Source organism: Dipteris shenzhenensis, chromosome 3, assembly GCF_047967505.1.
Source record: "Dipteris shenzhenensis isolate YYH24624 ecotype China chromosome 3, Dip_SZ_1.0, whole genome shotgun sequence".
Taxonomy (NCBI): Eukaryota; Viridiplantae; Streptophyta; class Polypodiopsida; order Gleicheniales; family Dipteridaceae; genus Dipteris; species Dipteris shenzhenensis.
Window position 1 is genome coordinate 23304182 of NC_141598.1, and position 16141 is coordinate 23320322.

Below are 16141 nucleotides of genomic sequence, written 5' to 3' on the forward strand. Positions count from 1 at the left end.
AGATGATAAGGTTGCATTGAGGCTAAAGGATGTACAAGGATTCAAAATCGATGGAGCCTATGTTTCCACAAATGTGAGGATGAGAGCATGTTTGAGAGTGTCCCACATCAAGCAAGAGCCCCCATTTTTGTTCCCTCATTAATTGGCATCCCACATGCACAAGACGTAAGAGCTTAACAAAATATGAAGAGGGGAGAGGAGAAGAGTGGAGATGAGGAGAGAGGGCACAGCTAGAGAGCACACCACAAATGACTAACTGTACAGTAAATTTAGTTGAAAAAATAGAATATATACAAACCCATTTAGGGTTAGGGTTAGGGGATCTAACCCTTTCCTTTATAGCACTCTATAAGGTTAGTGCTATGCACATATCACGTGATGGTGCTATGCACACATGATCACATGATGTTGAGCATGAACTCTCAACACCTTCCCTCTAGATCAACATCATGAAGTAGGCCTTCCCTCAAGATGATGATTCTAGGGAATCGAAGACTCAGGGGGGTCACTATGTATAAACCCTCTATATCACGTGCGTTCAAGGCCTATATTTAAAATCCCTTATCTGTAAATTTTTTCATTAATAAAATGTACCCCTTTTCTATACAAATCTGTAATTTTTTTCCAAAACTATTTTAAATAATCCCTTATGTATATTTATTTCTGTAAATTTTAGAAATAAAAAATATTCTTCTGTTGAACTCACGTGATAGGGTTACATATGATGAGTGACCCCCCCGAGATCGAAGAAGGAGTGAGCATTACATTCCATCACACCCCTTTAATGGGAATGTCCTTCCTCTGCATCAAACCAAGAGCTAGTCGGTGTTTCTCGAATAGGTCTTTACCGAGTGGTTTGGTAAAGATGGCTGCAACATTCTCTTTGCTATCACAATGCTGTAGTGTGATGTCACCAAGTACACTCTTTCTCTGATGAAGTGCTCTCTGACATCAATGTGCTTTGTCCTGGAGTGATATATTGGATTCTTGGCCAATGCTTGAGCCGATTGATTATCACAGTTTATTGTTGTTGGCTTTGACTCATCAAAGTAATCTATTTCTGACAATAATATTTTGAGCCATATAGCCTCACATGCACCTGTAGTGAGTGCTCTATATTCTGTTTCTGCTAAAGACAAAGAAACACTTGGCTGTTTGTTTGACAACCATGATATAGCACCTTGACCAAGGAAAATGCATATCCTTGTGTCGATCTCCTGGTCTCATGATCTCTAGCATAGTCACTATCATAGTATCCATGCAACCGTGGATGAATTCCTTTGTATTCTATCCCAAACTGTCTTATACCTCTGATGTATCTCAAGACTCTTTTGGCTGCATTCCAGTGAGACTATTTTGGATTTGCCATAAACTGTGCTAGTGAGCTTACTGCATAGCAAATATCTGGCTGTGTGATTGTCATATATATAAGAGATTCGATGAGTTGCTTGTAGTATCTGTCATTGACTGTAGGCTTTTCTGAATCTTTAGTAAGTCTCAAACTCTGTTCCATGGGAGTGGTTGCAATCTTGCAATCTGCCATATGAAACTTCTTCAGGAGACTGTCAACATACTTGAGCTGACTCATGAATGTGCTATCTGAATCTCTCCAGAACTCAATTCCAAGACAATAGTGCATAAGTCCAAGATCTTTCATGTCAAAATTTGCACATAAGTCTTGTTTTAGTTTTTTGATAAAGCTATCCTTGCTTCTTGTCACAATCAGATCATCTATGTACAAAAGTGCAATAGTAATGTCTTCCCCTTGAACTTTGTAGTAGAGAGCATGATCTGCATTGGACTTCATGTATCCCAGATCAATAAAATACTTGTGAATTCTGTTGTACCAAATTTTGGGTGCTTGCTTTAAGTCGTAGAGACTTTTCTTAAGATGGAAAACCTTATTCTCCTTTTTTGGTTCAACATAACTTGCTTGTTGTTTCATGTAGACATCCTCGTCTAGATAACCATTGAGAAATGCATTCTTGACATCGAGTTGATACACATTCCATTTGCTGAGTGTCGCTAGTGATATCAAGAACTGTATGGAATCCATCTTTGCTACTGGAGCATAAGTCTCTGTTAGAGCTATATATAGCTTGCCCTAACTTGAACTAGGTCTCACCTATATATATGTAACTAGTGATCAATATGAATCAGTCTTTGGGAGTCTATTTGGTGTGTCTATCATCTCTTCTTCTTCTCTCTCAACATGGTATCAGAGCTACAAAGGTTTTGCTATTGTATGCTCATTGTAATGAAGAAAGACAAAAAGTATTAGTTGTTGATTTGATTACACAGCGCTTTCAGTATCTCATCGCTTATTTTCTCTTGTCGATTTCGACATGTCTAACTTGATGTAGTTTTTTGGAGGTCTTCTGGTGCAAATTTGAGAAAGTTATTAGTGGCAAATGGATCATATATAAATTTGCCAAGCGTATCTCTCGTCGTGCTCTTCGTTTTGAGCACTTAAACGCCCTAATTGGACTTTGGAGCAGAAAGTTACTTCAGTTTTCGTGACGACTACTTTTTTTCTTGGTTTCGTGATCGGCACGCTTGTACTGCTTTTTGCCAAGAATCTCGTGGCTTTGTGATAAATGTATTGGTTTCATGATCAGCACGATCATAGTGCTTTTTGCCAAAAATACCTCTGTTTCATGATCAACAAGTTTTGCTTTTCTCCAAAAATATCGTGGTTTCGTGATCAACCAGCTCAAAGCGCTTTCTTGGCATGCATGCTATTTCTAGTATACTCCCATCTCACGTTCTATCCTTTTTTAGGGTATCTCGAGTTTTATATTTTTAGAGTGACCATTGTATTCTTGATCATTGACGTGAGCTCTAACAAATGTATTCTGCCGAAGTATGATGGCAATGTCTATAATCGTCAATGGCTTTCCTTCTAGCCAACGATCTGTTCCTCTATTTCAAGGACATGGTTTTCCTGGTTGGAAAGTGAAGATGTTTTTGATACTCGAAGGTGATAATATTTTAGATATTGTTCTTGATGATCTCGTTTGTCCACCCCAACCTATTGATGCAACTCCGAATCAAGCTCTTGTGACTCAAGGCCCTCTCTTTAAGCAATGGAGATCTGACTTTGCTGATTGGCGTTCTCGTGATAAAGCAGCTCATCAGTATATTTTATCTGCTCTACATGATTCTCTTATGCTGGATGTATTTGCCCTTCCTTCTTCTCATGCAATATGGGAATATCTTGTTTCTACTTTTGAGAAGAAATTTGCCATACAGATTCTTTATCTTCATAATCTTTTGAGCACTCCGTACAAAGTTGGAGCTCCTATGACAACTCATATTGACTCATTCAAGAATATCGTCAATCAACTTGCTGCTACTGGTGCACCTGTTCCACGAAATTAATTGGTGACCTATCTTCTCGACACAGTCCAGGATCCATTATATGATAATATTGTTACCATCCTTTCCAACAAAAACGAGATTGATTTTGATCAAACATGTATTTCTTTGATTTAGTACGCTCAACGGCGCGAGCGTCGTAAAGACCCTCATGAATCTGTGATGATAACATTGGATGATGCAGATTCAGAGACAGCTTGTGTTGCTCACAAGCATCCTTTCTTTAAATATGGACGTGGTAGTTATGGACGTGGTGGTCATCCATATAGAGGTGGCAATTCTTCTCATCTCAAATATCCTGAGAAACATTGTTCTTACTGTGATAAGCATGGTCATGTTATCTCTGATTGTTGGGCTCGGCAATATGATGAGGAACATGATGTTACCACTACTTGCAACCCCGCTTATCCAATAATTCTCCTTGTGAATATTGTGGCGGAAATCATCCTTCCTTTTAGTGTTACAAGAGGCGTTATGATCGCAAACGTACTCAAGCATATGCTGCACAACAACAAGATGCCCATACACATCAAGAGGCAAATCATATCTGTTCTGATGTCTCTCCAGAAAGGATACTTCATGTTCGAGATGGTTCCACTTTTATTATTGATTCTGGTGCTACTGGTAATATGACATATCAATCTCAATGGTTACATAATTATCATGCTCTTCCTCACAAGAAATTGGTTTATCTTGCTAATGACACTACTTGTCAAGTCATGGGCATTGGAGATTTATATCTTGGCACTTTTTCTTCAACAAGAGTCTTGCGAGGCATTCTCCATGTTCCAGATCTTCAGAGAAATCTTCTTTCTGTTGCACGACTTGTTGATCTTGGTCTCTTTATTGGCTTTGACCACACGCAGTGTCGGATTGAAAAAGATGGACATACCATAGCAGTTGCTCCTCGGAATGGTAACCTCTTTCAACTTTCCTTAAATGATGATATTGCTAATGTGGTTACAACCCTTGGTGATTTGGACTACAAGCTATGGCATCATCATTTTGTTCATTCGGATTTTGCCAAGCTACTTGCTATAAATCGTCATGATCTTGTGGATGGTATGAATCTCCGAGCTCGTCCTCACATGGGCCTATGTGAATATTGCACTCTTGGCAAGCATCATCGAAAACCCTTTCATGCATCTACTTCAACTCATTCATATGCTTTATTGGATCTTATTCACACTGATATATGTGGACCTTTTCCTCCATCCAAGTCTTTCTACAGGTATTTCATCACTTTCATTAACGATTGGTCAAGATATACAACTGCATTTCTCTTGTGACATAAGTCAGAGGCCTTATCAGTCTTCAAGCAATATAAAACTGCTGCAGAACTTCATACTAGTTTTCAGATCAAGGCCCTTTGTAGTGACAATGGTGGAGAATATATTTCTTATCTTTTTAATGATTATTGCATTGAGTGTGGCATTCATCGTGAATATACTGTTCCATACTCTCCTCAACAAAATGCACATACAGAGCATAAGAATCGCACTTCTCTTGATGCTATGCGATGTATGCTCCTTCATTCTAGATTATCTCGAAGCTTTTGGGCAGAAGCACTTGTGACAGCCATCTTTGTGCAAAATTTTCTTCCTACAACTGCACCTTCTGGTCAGATACCAATCACAGCTTGGACAGGGGAGACTCCTTCTGTATCACATTTTCGAACTTTTGGTTGCATTTCTTATATTCATGTACCAAAAGAGACACGGAAAAAGCTAGATCTTCTTGGCAAAAAGGTCATATTCATTGGATATTCTCCGAATTCTAAAGGTTATAAATTCTATGATCCCTCTTCTAAGAAGGTGATAATCAATCGTGATGCCATATTCAATGAGTAGTTAATGGGAGGGGCATGGTCTACCGAGGATGCAAAGGACACTGAGTCCTTACTTTCTACCTTTCCTTTTCTATTTGATACTGATTCCACTTCTGATGTCATTACTACTCCTTTATCTGATGGCATCACTGCTACTCCATCTGCAGAGCAATGTGTTGACAATCTTGATTTGGATCCTGCACATACACAGGCCTTTGATGATAGTGTTGATATTTATGTTGATCTGCCTATTGATTTTGAACATGGTTCTACTCATGATTGTGTTGATGAATTTGAAATCATTGATCATGCAATGGTTGCTCATGAAGAACCTACTACTTATACAGAAGCTATCTCTTTTGCACAAAAGAGTAAATGGCAAGAGGCAATGGAAGCTGAATATGATTCTTTGATCTCTAAAGGTACATGGGTTCTTACTGAACTACCTCCTGGTCGCACTCTTATCAAATGTAAGTGGGTTTATAAAACCAAAACTAAAGCTGATGGTTCTTTTGACAAGTTTAAAGCTCGTCTGGTTGCAAAAGGATACTCACAAATTACAGGAGTTGATTATCATGATACTTTTTCACCCGTTGTAAGCACAAGTATTCGGGTACTCTTGGCTTTTTCTACTCAATTTGATTTGGAGATTCATCAAATGGACGTGAAAACTGCTTTTCTTAATGGAGATCTTAAAGAGGAGATTTATATGGAGCAACTAGAAGGGTTCATACTTCCCGGTCAGGACCATCTTGTTTGTCACCTTCATCATGCTCTTTATGGTCTAAAACAAGCTTTCTGAGCTGCTAGAGAAGCCGCTACATACTCAGATTCTGTGGTAGAAACAGCAACACAACATTGCTTCTTACTTGCCCAAGAGACCAAGCAACCATTGATAAACAAGCAATTACTGCTTGTAGACTGCATAGAGAAGTGAGAGCTTGCCCAATCTGCATCTATATATCCCAAAAGATCAAGAGACATCACACAAGATGATTCTGTATGACGTCGATAAACTAATCCAAAATCAGAAGTGCCTTTCAAATACTTTAGAACATGTTTTGCTGCAGACCAATGTTGCATTGAGGGAGCAGCCAGATATTGACCTAGAAAATTGGCAGTAAAAAGAATATCTGGTCGAGTGTTCAAACTGACAAACTGTAGGCAACCAACAAGATTGGCATAGGGTTGATGTGAAACCTCAACATCATGAGTCAATCGAGTATTTTTGACAGAGCTCACAAGACAAGGAGTGGTCGCAGAGTGAGCATTCGTCAAGCCAAACTGTTGAACTGCATCTTGAATGAATTTTGTTTGTCGAAGTAGAAAAATTCCCTTGTGATGAAATCATTGAACTTGAATACTAAGACATGAATGAATGTCACAAGATCAACCATATCAAATGCTGAGGATAAGATTTTCTTAACATGTTGCAAGAGATCGAGATTGTTGGAAACAAGTATGATGTCATCCACATAAAGAGCAAGAATGAAAAAAAGAGCACCATCATGTTTGGCATATAAGTTAGGGTCAGAGAAACAAGAGTTGAAACCTTGAGATGTTAGAAACTGATCAATTTTCATGTACCAAGAATGGGAAGCTTGTTTTAGACCATAAAGAGCACGATGAAGGTGACAAACAAGATGGTCCTGACCAGGAAGTATGAACCCTTCTGGTTGCTCCATATAAATATCCTCTTTAAGATCTCCACTAACAAAAGAAATTTTCACATGCATTTGATGAATCTCCAAGTCAAATTGAGTAGCAAAAGCCAAGAGTACCTGAATACTTATGCTACGAACAACGGGTGAAAAAGTATCATGATAATCAACTCCTGCAATTTGTGAGTATCCTTTTGCAACCAGACGAGCTTTAAACGAGTCAAAAGAACCATCAACTGTAGTTTTGGTTTTATAAACCCACTTACATTTGATAGGAGTGCAACCAGGAGGTAGTTCAGTAAGAACCCATGTACCTTTAGAGATCAAATAATCATATTCAGCTTCCATTGCCTCTTGCCATTTACTCTTTTGTGCAGAAGAGATAGCTTCTGTATAAGTAGTAGGGTCTTCATGAGCAACCATTGAATGATCAATGATTTCAAAGTCATCAACACAATCATGAGTAGAACCATGTTCAAAATCAATAGGCAGATCAACATAAATATCAACACTATCATCAGAGGCATGTGTATGTGTAGGATCCAAATCAATATTGTCAACACATTGCTATGTAGATGGAGTAGCAGTGATGCCATCTGATAAACGAGTAGCAATGACTTTTGGGATATACAGCTGCAGATTGGGCAAGCTCTCACTTCTCTATGCAGTCTACAAGCAGTAATTGCTTCTTTATCAATGGTTGCTTGGTCTCTTGGGCAAGTAAGAAGCAATGTTGTGTTGCTGTTTCTATCACAGAATCTGAGTATGTATAGCGGCTTCTCTAGCAGCTCGAGAATTGGTTTAGCTATGACAATTGCTTGCAGATATTGGTCATCCTCCATCATCTAGTACTCCTGTCAGATGTGATAATCAAAGTGCCATAAGTCTGGCTAAAGACTATGTTCAGCATAACAAATCCAAACATATTGCTGTTCATTACCATTATGTCAGACATGAAGTGAAGAAAGGGATTATAATGATTGAACATTGTCCCACTTCTCAGATGATTGCAGATATTCTCACTAAAGGACTTAGTGAGGCATGCTTCACAGTACGATCAGAACAGTACGATCAGAACTTGGAGTTCTTGCAGCTTCTGTCTTCCAAGATTAACACACCTATGGGTGACCTTTTGTATATAAATGCACATTTTCATTATATACTTGTAAATAATTGTACAAATGATCAACTTGTGTACTTGTACATAGGAGCTCAGGTTTTTCCCTTGTGCTCCCCAAGGGTTTTTTCATCCGTAGCTAGAGACCTTTGTTTGAGTGGGGGTGTTAGAGCTATATATAGCTTGCCCTAACTTGAAGTAGGACTCACCTATATATATGTAACTAGTGATCAATATGAATCAGTCTTTGGGAGTCTATTTGGTGTGTCTATCATCTCTTCTTATTCTCTCTCGATAGTCTCATCATAGTCCTGACCACATTGCTATGCAAATCCTTTTGCAACTAGTCTGGCTTTGTATCTCTGAATACTTCCATTTGGATTGTACTTCACTTTGTATACCCATTTGTTTGATATGGCCTTCTTTCCTAGTGGAAGGTCGCATAATTCCCAAGTATTATTCTTATACAAAGCATCCATTTCTTCATTCATAGCAGTTTGCCATTCTGGCTTGTCTACTGTGTCTTCAAAGTACACTAGCTCTTCTGTAGCCATGATGGTAGTCATAAGAGCATAGTTGGTGGTTTCCACCTGAATTGCTTTGCCTTTCTCAGCATATGTCAATCTGGCTGGAGGTCTGCTTTCCCTAGTAGACCATCTGAGCTACTGTGGCTCTGCTTGGGGTGTTGCTGGCAATTCTTGCTCTTCTTCATCAACCTGTTCTGTAGATGACTGTGAAGTTGATTCTTCTATCTCCTATGTAGGTGAGGTTTTCCATTTTGATTCCTCATCAAAGATTACATCTCTGGAGATAATGACCTTGCGGTTGATGGGATCATACAATTTGTATGCTTTGCTTTCTTCATTGTAACCAACCATGTTACAGCTCAAATAGCTGATCAGCCACACCGATAGAATCGTCGGGCGGTTGCAAGAAGAGGCTTGTATGTTGTTGGATTCATAGGCGGCTGCAAGAAGAGGCTCGTTGCTGTTGTTGAGGCTGGAGGAGCCTTAGGCTCGATGTAGAAGTCGCCTTGAGAGGCCTTGAAGGCCATATGCCATAGAAGCCGCTTGTGGGGAGATAGCCTTCGTAGAAGTCGCCCTTTGGAGTCTCTTTTTCTCACAGCAAAAATCTCTCAAAGATAAAAACTCTCAAGCCAAAACTCTATGTATCTCTCACAAAATGAATGGACAAAAAATTTCTCTCAATGGACAAAAATTTCTCTCTTACTCAACGGAAGTGAAAGAACTCTCGATCTCTCAATCTCTCAATCACTCTCAAGAAGGATCTCAATGCCTCAGCAGAAGGCAAGGGAGCTCTGATACCATGACAAAATATGAAGAGGGGAGAGGAGAAGAGTGGAGATGAGGAGAGAGGGCATAGCTAGAGAGCACACCACAAATGACTAATTGTACACTAGATTTAGTTGAAAAAATAGAATATATACAAACCCATTTAGGCTTAGGGTTAGGGGATCTAACCCTTTCCTTTATAGCACTCTATAAGGTTAGTGCTATGCACATATGATCATGTGATGGTGCTATGCACACATGATCACATGATGTTGAGCGTGAACTCTCAACAGAGCCCCCATTTTTGTTTCCTGATTGATTGGCATCCCACATGCACAAGGTTGGGGAAGCAAGAACTCCCATTTTTGTTTCCTCATTAATTGGCATCCCACATGCACTTGGGGGGTTCGCTCAATAATTTATGTGACTATCACGTGAGTTCAACATAAGGAAATATTTAATTTCACTTTTTCTCACTTTTTCACAAACAGAAGGGTGTCAAAAAAGGTATTTTGGAAAAAAAATGACAGACTGAATAGGAAAAGGGTGCATGTTATTAATGAAACAAGGTCAATGATATTCAATCATTCATAAGGCCTGTGGCAAGATTAGAAAAGTAAGCAAAAAGGAATCCACTAGAAATGGTGTGGAGGAAGAATTGAGGAGATAAAGGGGGGAGAGAGAGAGAGAGAGAGAGAGAGAGAGAGAGAGAAGGAGGGGTGTGGGAGATAGTGTGTAAGAAGACTTGAGGAGATAAAGAAGGGAAGAGAGAGAGAGAGGTAGGTGAGAGAGAGAGAGAGAGAAAGTCAATTACTTTAAAGTTTGCATTCAAGTCCAATGAAGAAGAGCCAATAGGAAAAATGCACTTTCAAAAATTCAAGAAATGCCTAATTTTTGCTTTTCCCAAATTGCATCATTGCTAAGGCTACCCAGAGGAGAGACAAAAAATAAGGGGTTTTATAAATAGTGTTAGCCCTCTCTACTCTGAAGACTAACTCGAAACGCACTACTGCGACAGATTTACATGCGTAATCGAACTTCAGAACTGCGTATGAAAATTCATAGAGTAGAACAGTGATCGACAGAATCATTCATGATAAAACAATAAGGTAGATGCAATAGAATATCTGTATTACACTTCTCCGAGCAGTACAACACCGTACTCTCTGATACATAACAATGTTCCTCTTCTGATCACACTGATCCTTGCTCCGATCCTCATCAATGAGCCCCCTGAATGATCGCTCTCTTCTCTTTTATCTAACCGGCACACATAACTCCTTCACGGTTGCCGTGACGGTTGCCATGATGGTTGCCGTGATGGTTGCCGTGCCTCTTCAGTTCTCCGCCTGGTCCTAGAACTTTCGTCTTTTCATATCTCACTATAAACTAGATACAACGTATTAATGATAATGATCTAAGGACTCCCCCCCTAGTTCCTCTTTGCTGTTGCTGCTTTTGCCCTTAACACTTGGCACTCCCGGTGAATCGGATTCCGGATCCGCATCGGAACCCACCGGTTCTCCGCTACGGTTCATCCTCGACGTCGCCACCATCATCGTCCGCCACCGCCGCTGCTGCCGCTGCCGCCGCCGGAACGGCTGGAGCCGCCGACGCCGGTACTTGTACTGCCGGAGCCGCTTGCGCCGGTCGAAGTAAAGGTAGCTGCTGCGGGTTGAGAGCATGGGCATCCACAAAAATTTGGAGCTGTCCATAGAAAGGTGGTGCCGCCGCCCCCGCCTGCTGAGCTACTGCCGCCATCCGATGAATATAGCGGCATGCTGTCCGCAGGTCGACCAACATAGCTGCTCTCTCAACATGACTCGTTCTCCGCAGCTGTTGTAGCTCCTCTTCATGCAGTCGGGTCTTCGCAGATAGAGTGAGTTCGAGATCGGTTACCCGCATACTGCGATCTGCTTTCTTCGCCACACCATCCATTCGTTTCATTACCCGCCCCAATTCCTTGGTTTGGGCACCTGTTGATTGTTCTGCCGTAGTAGCTCTGATCTTCAGCAAATCTGCCATGAGGCTCTTCACCTCAACTTCATGTTGATGGTGCTCTTCTTTCCGGGCGAGCTTGAGTGCCAACAGCTGAGATCTGGCATCGTCACACTGCTGTTGCACCACCGCGACGTGTTCTTGCAGCTGCAAAAATTGCCTTGCGTCAAAGGATTCCCCGTCTGCTGGCTCCGGAAAAGCTGCCACAAAAGCGGCTGCTGCGTCCGCTTGGGGTCGTGGCTTCATTGCGGGAACCTGTGCGATCTCGGGTCTTTTTCCTCTGGCCTTCGCTCTTCGGAGGGCTTCTTCCAGTTCGGCGATCCGTTTGACATAGCCTTCGGAAGAATCCACCGGTCCCGCCGCTGTCTGCTTCCCGAGAGTATGTGCCGATGTAGAACTTCCACCCTCCAGTTGTGCCGCAGTTTCCATCACCGGTACTGGTGGTAAAAATGCTGTTCCTGTGCCCCCTCCCGCCGGATCATCCTCATCCCTCCGGGCCAACCGTCGATCGAGAGGCCTGCAAGCCCGCTCCAGCTCTACTCGCAATTGACGTTGATGATCAAGAAAAATACCCTGCATCTCTGCGACGAAGGCTTCCGATAAATCCAACAAAAGTGCCTCGTCCAGCATGCGTGTAGAGCTAGAGGGTTGCCGGTACCCCATCACTTCCGCTTCCAACAACTGCACCCTGGCGGTCGCAGTTGTAGCCTTCTCCGTCAATTGTTCCGTCAGCCGCAGGTGTTCTTGAGTTTGGGCGACAATCGCCGTCCTTGCTTCCTCCATATCCTGCTGTCGCCGTGCATCCATCTGTTGGAATTGTAACAACTGCTCCTGCAGCTGTTGATTGCATACGAGCAGCCTGGCATTTTCCTGGCGCAACTTCGCCTCATTCTCCTCCAGCTGCCCCTTCTGAAAACATTGGAGCAAGCGCTCCGCCAACCGTCGTGCCGTGACCAGATCATATGTCTCCACCGGCGGAGATAGCTGCAGCTCACCACTCCCCCTTGGGACTACACGGGTTTCCTCCTGACATGCCTGTCTCCCCGAACTGTCCTCCCGAGTGTGGACTGAGCTTTCCCCTTGCAAGGCCTCCGCTTCCGGGCGGGTTTTCTTCAACATTGCTCCTTCCGGCACAAGAGCCAACTTTCTTTTCAATAAACTGGCCATGCGGCTCGATGTTGCTGAGACCGCTGGCCTACTCCTCTGGCTGCCCTGTGGAACTTCTGCCGGAACCACCACCGCAGGTACTACCGCCGTAACCTCCACCGCAGGTACTACCGGAGTCACCTGGTTCCTTGGCGTCAGAGCTCCCTCCGTTGTTGATCTTGCTGGTTCCACCTCCTTGGACTCCTTGTCCGAAGCATCGTCTGTGGACTCCTCCACCTCCACATACGACCCTGGGACTACCGGTTCCGCATCTGGTCCGAACAAAAGAAATAAGACTTGCCCCATCCGGGATGTTGCCGTGGGCTTCAAGAGCTTCTTGGCCACCTCCAGAATTCTGTCCGCCATCAGCTTCGCCCAGGGAACCGGTTTCCCTTGCTCCGCCCTCTGGAAATAGGTAAACTGGGCCTGTCCCAGTAGCTCTGCTTTCACCTTCTGCCAGAGTGCCTCCGCAATAAACTTGTAGCATGTCTTCTTCGAAGCATCCAGCTTCTTCATGTTGTACTCCCCCTTGCAACCTGCGCCGAGAGCTGCCTCCATGGCACTGCTGGTAAGCTTCGTGACTTTGCATGGACCATCCACCGGCAAGTGCAACCGGGCCGCTACCAGCTCCTTGCACAAGGTGAAAGTCTTTCCATACACCACGACCTTGCGCCCGCGTGCAAGCTGCGCCAAGATATCTTGCGCCAATGGATGAACTGGTGTCGTAGCCCATGGCAAACCCGCGAACTCCACCAGACGAGTTCGTGTCAGCCAAGACTGCACAGCCTCATCCCCAATAGGTAACGGATTGATCAGATGGAAGACCACCATAGCGGCGAGAAGCTGGGATGCGAGGGAGAAGAGTTCTGGAAAACAAAGAGTTGGAAATAAGCCCCCTTTTGCTTCCAAATTGCCTTTTGGATGCCCTGGTGAACTCCTTGTTTGCATGCAACGATCAAGTGTCCCATCATCCTGATAAAAGCCCCACTTCGAAGATTCAGTAGATTGCATGGCGGCGTCCTCGCTCCGCGACACGAAGCTTGGCTCCCACCGTTTCTCGGAATAAAGTGAGTGATACCACACGTGCGTACTAATAGCCCCCATCATCGGTTTCTCCACCGAAATGGCTATAAATACATTGGAAATGATCATCACAGGTGGTATCTCCGGAAATGGGTAAGGTGGCATGGGCCCTGTATATGGTCGGAGACGAAATCCATTTACCGGCTTCTGCAACAGCTCCCCCTGTACTGTTCCTAATCGGAACGTGCCGTCACCATAACGCTCCACCACCCAATACGGACCTCCCCATCGTAACTTCAGCTTACCCGGATGCGGACCCATCCGAGTGTTAAACAATATCACGGCATCTCTCCGTTTGAAGGTCTTCTTCTTTGAATGACGGTCCACCCAGACCTTCCGTCTGTCCTGGACTACCTGTGCAAGATACGCACTGTTGAACCGCTCCTCACCCAGCCGATCCAACTGTTCAATCCTCCGGTCTACGGACTCGTCCCAGCCCAATTTCTCTGCCGCTGCAATCCGCAGACTCGGTACTAGGAATTCCATGGGGACCACTGCTTCAACTCCGTAAACCAACTTGAATGGCGTGAACCCCGTCGCAACCTTATAGGAAGTCCGGAACGCCCATAATGCGGAGTAAAGTTTTTCATCCCAATCTGTCCGATTTTCATTGACCAGCTTTTTCAGAATGACTAGCAACACCTTATTCGAGGACTCCGCCTGTCCGTTTGCCTGAGGGTAATACACTGTGGACTTCTTATGAATGATTAGGTGCCGGGTAACCAGTTCCCGTAACACCGCATTAATGAAATGCCCACCTTGATCCGTGACGAGCTCAACCGGACATCCGTACCGTGTCATAATGGCTTCATAAAGGAATCTGGCCACAGCCTTTGCCGAATTATCCTTCAGTGCTCTGGCCTCCACCCATTTGGTACAGTAATCCGTCGCCACCAGGATATACCGGTTACCTGTCCTCCTCGCCGGCGGCGAAAACGGACCTACAAAGTCCAGCCCCCACTTCATGAATGGTTCGAGGGCCAGTATGGGATTATGCGGCATCCGGTCCCGACCTGATGGCTGGCCCAACCTCTGGCACACATCGCATCTTTTGACGAACCTATGCGCATCCCCCATTAATGTTGGCCACCACAGACCTCCTTGGAGTACCTTCCGTCCGGTTACTTCTCCTGCGAAGTGTCCACCGCTGATTCCTTGGTGAGCCTCTTCCAGGATGACCTCCTGCTCATGTGGGTACACACACCGTCGCAACACACCATCTAGCCCCTGCTTATACAATTGGTCAGCAATGATCCGGAAGTCTCTGCTCTTGAGCGCGAGCCATTTCCGCTGGTCTCGCGACATTCCGTCGCGCATCTGGCCCGTGTCGACAAAGTGAAACATGTCGTCGTACCACGTCTTTGGAGCTGCCGGTACCACCGCCTCCAGTTCGAACAGCTGGGCATCCGGAAAATCGTCTTCCACACCCATCGGGTCTTCGCCAGATTCCAACCGCGAAAGGTAATCCGCTACGGCATGTGTACTTCCTGGTCGATGGACCACCGTGAAGTCGAACTCCTGTAAAAGCAGCATCCACCGGGCCAACTTTCCAGTGAGCTCGGGCTTGTGTACCAAATACAACAAGGCGGAATGATCCACATGAAACGTGAACCGATTCCCCAACAGGTAGTGACGAAACTTTGTTACGGAATAAATCATCCCCAATGCTTCCCGCTCCGTCGTAGAGTAATTCCGTTCGGCTTTTGACAACCTGCGACTTGCATAATACACCGGTCGGAACCACTTGCTTGTCGCTTCCTGCATGAGGACACTGCCAATAGCCACATCCGAGGCATCCACGAAGACATGAAACATCTTCGTCCAATCTGGCGGCTGAACCATTGGTGTTGTCGCCAACATCAGTTTGAGCCGTCGAAAAGCTAAGTCACAAGCAGGAGACCAGACTACCGGTACTTTGTTGAGTTGGTCATACAGTGGTGTCGCCACATCCGCCAGATACCGCAGCATTCGGCTGTGCCATTTAACCTGCCCTAGGAATCTCCCGAGCTGCTTACCGTTGCCAGGAACCTTTGCCTGCCGAATCGCTTCGACCTTCGCCGGATCTACCGCAATGCCTTCCGCCGAGACAATGCAACCCAGCAGCATACCGCTGCCCACGGCGAATGCACATTTCATAGGGTTCAGACACAACCGTGCCTCCCTACACCGGGTTAAGCATTTCTTCAGATGCTCAAGGTGCTGCTCGCGACTCCCGAAAACACTGAAATCGTCCAGAAATACCTGCATAAAGATTAGTAAATAATCATCAAATATTTCTTGGACCATGCGTTGAAATGTTGCCGGAGCATTCTTTAGCCCAAATGCCATCACCAGGAAAGCAAATGCTCCCCACTCCGTGATGAAGGCTGTTTTCTCTCGATATTCTGGTGCCATCTGCACCTGGTTATACCCACTGAAGCCATCCAGAAAAGAATACATCTCGTGACCTACCACTGTATCCAGCATAGTATCATTAAACGGCAAGGGAAACGGATCCGTGATTGTCGCCGCGTTAAGCTTTCTGTAGTCAACACAGACCCGCAACTTCAAATTCTTTTTCGGAACAATCACTATTGGCGAAAGCCACGTTGCACGGTCAACCGGGGATAGATAAACCCGACCTTTAGCAGCCTGTCCA

General features: G+C 44.3%; 1 pseudogene; it reads left to right on the plus strand.

The window, feature by feature from the left end:
• The window catches only part of LOC147903533 (uncharacterized), a 75880-nt pseudogene that overhangs the window by 21725 nt on the left and 38014 nt on the right, over nucleotides 1-16141 (plus strand).